We start from the raw sequence: 3,931 nt of genomic DNA, 5'->3' as shown, positions 1-3,931 counted from the left end.
CACTGGCTATCGCCGCATGATGTTATTTATTTTTGTTATTGGCAGTTTTATTTTATTGAATAAAGTAACGAATTAGAGAAATTTCAAAAAACAGATGTTTAGGACGTTGGTACGTTTTGACCTCGTCACAAGAAACATGCTCGATCGCATTTCTGGGAGATGGAGGAATCTGATTATGATTCTCAAGCAGTTAATGAGGTATGTGTAAAGCTTTATTTAACAGTTATTTATATTTCCTTTTATAAAATTATTATATAAACAAATTGAAGTATCCAAAGTGTGATATATAATGTTGCTGAGCGGTCCCTGATTATCCCTCAACCAAGGTCCCCCACATCCTGAAGCCGGGCCCCCATGCCAGGATTTTTTGTGGGCCCTTTGATGTAAATTTAGAATGTAAAAACAAAAAATTACGATCAACCCATGCCAGGGCTGAAGCTCTGTCAACATCCCCACCTCATTTTCCTATGTGACGACTAGTGCTTTTTTTAATATCACAAATGCTGAAAAAATATTAATGTCCGATTTCACGAAAAAAAAGTAGATTTCTATTTTTTCCATATAAAATTACAAATACTTTTCTATTCAAAAGCAGAGGTTTATGTATGTGTATTCGATTGAGCCATCAAAGAAATGCCAGTTTGTAAACAATACTCTGCATTGTTTGTAAACAGTGCCAATGGGGATGGGAAGAGAATATGCTATTTAATTGTGAAACATCATTTGCAAGTGTATAAGTACTATCAAAAATGTAGAAAAAATTACATTCCGAGAAAAATTTGTGCAACTTATTGATGACATGGTTAATTTAAAGCAGTTATGAAATCATTTGATAAATTCTACCCTTTATTTTATGACCCCGTGTCGAGCATACAAATAGTTTAATTTTCGTGAATGATTTTTGTTTCAATTTATGATTTTCACATGGGACTGAATTCCACAACTTTTAAAGAAAAGTGAGTGATACAGAATATTTAAGTGTATGTGCATTGAAGAAAACAGTTCTTATCTTCTTAGAATGAAGGTGATTATATAATAGCTTCCTTTATCAATCAACTTTGGTTTAATTTCTTTTGTTGTGAACTTATTTCTGAAAATTTATCTAATTTTAAAATAATTGTTTATATAAGGTTTTAATCTAAAGGTTTCTAAAATCTCTATAACCAAACTTTTAAAATCTCTCATCATGACCAGGATTAATAGGGGGGTGATTATACCAAAAATTGTTTTGTTGTAATGTTTCAGGCAACTTATATTTCACAATATACACGAAATTAGTAAAAAAATGTAAATTATTTGAAAGAAAAAAGAATATTCTCACCTCACATCTCCAATAAAATTATATGGAATAAAAAAATACGTTTAGAAAGAGTTTAACGTAAATAAGTGTTGTGCAAACCGAAAAAAATAGGTTAAGAGTTTATGAGTATTAGATTATTTCTTATTTGTAGTTATTTTCATTGGTTTTGAGTTTTAAATAAGCTATAAAAATTGTATTCTACATTATTGTTTCACTGTCATTGTTCCATGTGTAAAGTAAAATTTCTGAAGTAGTATGAAATATAGTTGATACTTCAAAAGTTGACACACACACATTAATTTCTGGCTACTGTACTTTATTACAGAATTTGATCAAATCAAGTAAACCTCTCAACTCCTAAGCAAGCAGTCTACAGGCAACATTCTTGGGGGTTCTGCACTTCTTTTCACAAAAGATAATTCGACAATTTGTCTGAGATGATCATACAACAAGACGGGCTCATGCAATTTTTTTTTCTGCCTTTTAATTATTCTATCAATACATTTATGAGTACAATAAATAGCAATTATAGTTTTGAAAGTTTGATTGACTTTTTTTTCGAAATTGTCAATTTTTTTTTCAATTGATTTTTAAATATTATTTCAGAGTACAGTGTCTTTACAAAAACATGTTTTATATGTTCACCATTTTGCAGGAAAAATTTAAACGTCTCTATGTTCAAGGTATTCGAAAACATGCCGCCCGCCTCGTATGAGATTTGTGTGCTGACAAAATATGGAAATACATTTTCTCATCTGTGCATTAGATTACTAATAATAACATTGGACTACGAACAGATTGTATCAAGAAGCACCATTTATCTTTGCATTGAGAAGCTGAGTTTGACAAAAAAAAAAATTATATCAAGAGTTATGCTCGAAAAATGCTATATGAATGCACACTCATATTGAGCATCCAGAAGTACATAATTTATATAGTTACCCACATTTTGCAGTTATGCAGACTTGCAGTTATGCAAAATATATACTGTGCTGTGTAATATTCAAATACATAATGAAACTGCACAGTATAACTACAGTACACTGCTCCATCATGACATTAGCAACAGAACAAATAATTTGAAAAACACATGAGAAGTTATGTGCCATATGAAATTTATAATGTGGCTCTGAAAAAAACACCTAGAAATTTTAATCAGTGTATGAACTTCGAATCATCAAAAATACAGGAAAAAAAATTAGTGATCAATTCTTTTTCTTTCAATAGTTTAAAGCAGCGGTTCTCAACCGGTGCTCCGCGGAGCCCTTGTGCACTCCCTAGGGCTCCGCGGCTCGAGGAAAATAATAAAAAACAGTAAAATTTAAAAAAATGATTATAAATATTTTTAAATAGTAAAAATAAATCAGTTACTTTGATCAGTAATTAAATTTTCCCACAGGGCTCCACGAGTCAGAAAAGGGGGTTGAGAACCGATGGTTTAAAGTATATTTTTTTAAATTACCAAATGAACAGAAAAAATTGAATGCAGAGACAATGAAATAGAATTCGTTTCTAATATATATGTATATATATATATATATATATATACGAATATAGATTCAACGTCCAGAAAATGAAATTTAAATGTCTTCATTATTATTAATATTACATATACAGCCGATACGCTTATAACATCCCCACAATGTTTTCTCGATTATTAAGACTAATTATTTTCATCTCCCCGCATCCTTCAGCAGGGCCCCTAGGCTGGGATCTGGCTGGCCCTTCTATAGTGCATTTATAGCGTGAAAAAATTATAGTAATTGTCCCGGGACAGGAGCCTTGTCAGCCCCGTCCTTGTGGAAACATGGGCGGGGAGGCATTCCTCTCCCCTCCCCCCAACGTCAAAGGTCTATATGAATTAACATCATCGTGTCCCCCCCCCCCCCCAGACTTCCAAGTCTATCTCCGCCTATGTGTGCGGGCCACGGTTCCAATCATTCTCAACAATAAGATTTTCCGTTTAAAGCGTTTTCCCATGATGGTTTATGAAAAATGTTATATAGGCGGATCCAACTGTATAAATATATATTTGGTAATTCAAACGTCCGTGAAATTTAACTTCGAATTGCCCAAAAGCGCGATATGCATTTCAGAGTTCATGAAACTATGAAGTACCCAAGAAAAAAACCGAAAAAAAGGAATTTGAATTCCGCAAAAGAAATTACCAAAAAAAAAAAAAATTCAAGTCTGAAATTGTACAGTCGAATTCCGTTATAACGAACTACAAGATACCGGAGAAATCACTTCGTTATAACGAAATTTCGTTATGAAGTTATTGCAGGTTTTAGCATTGCTCCTACGTAAACTTAGCTGGGGGATGAGAAAAGTGTTCATTAAAACGAGATTTTCGCTATAACGGTATTCGTTAAAACGGGATTCGACTGCATTAGAATTTTCAAAAATATTGAAAAAAAAATTTTTTTAGTCCGCAAAACGGACTTTGAATTACCAAGAGAAAGAAAGAAAAAACGAAACTTCAGAGCGCGAATAAAATTCGAATTTTCGGAAAAATACCCTAAAAAAATCGAAGTCCACGAAATAAACATTAAAGAAAAGTGGCAAGTCCGAAAACACACTAATCGCGCATGCGTTAACATGCCTGTCATTTTTTAACAGCCCAAATAGCAG

At 32.5% G+C, this 3,931-nt stretch overlaps 1 long non-coding RNA gene across 1 annotated transcript; it reads left to right on the top strand.

Moving 5' to 3' along the window:
- On the top strand, positions 1 to 1,840 carry LOC149067420 (uncharacterized). The gene is made up of 2 exons (XR_016195349.1): positions 1 to 198; positions 1,626 to 1,840. It is a non-coding gene; the product is annotated as an uncharacterized LOC149067420 (long non-coding RNA).
- Positions 1,841 to 3,931: the final 2,091 nt, after the last annotated feature.

The sequence above is a fragment of the Pholcus phalangioides genome, unplaced genomic scaffold, assembly GCF_987345545.1.
Source record: "Pholcus phalangioides strain wild (caught in Gottingen) unplaced genomic scaffold, Ppha-v1.0 ptg000030l_1, whole genome shotgun sequence".
Lineage (NCBI taxonomy): Eukaryota > Metazoa > Arthropoda > Arachnida > Araneae > Pholcidae > Pholcus > Pholcus phalangioides.
The sequence above is the reverse complement of the archived record's forward strand: the minus strand, read 5'-3'. Positions and strand labels throughout refer to the sequence as shown.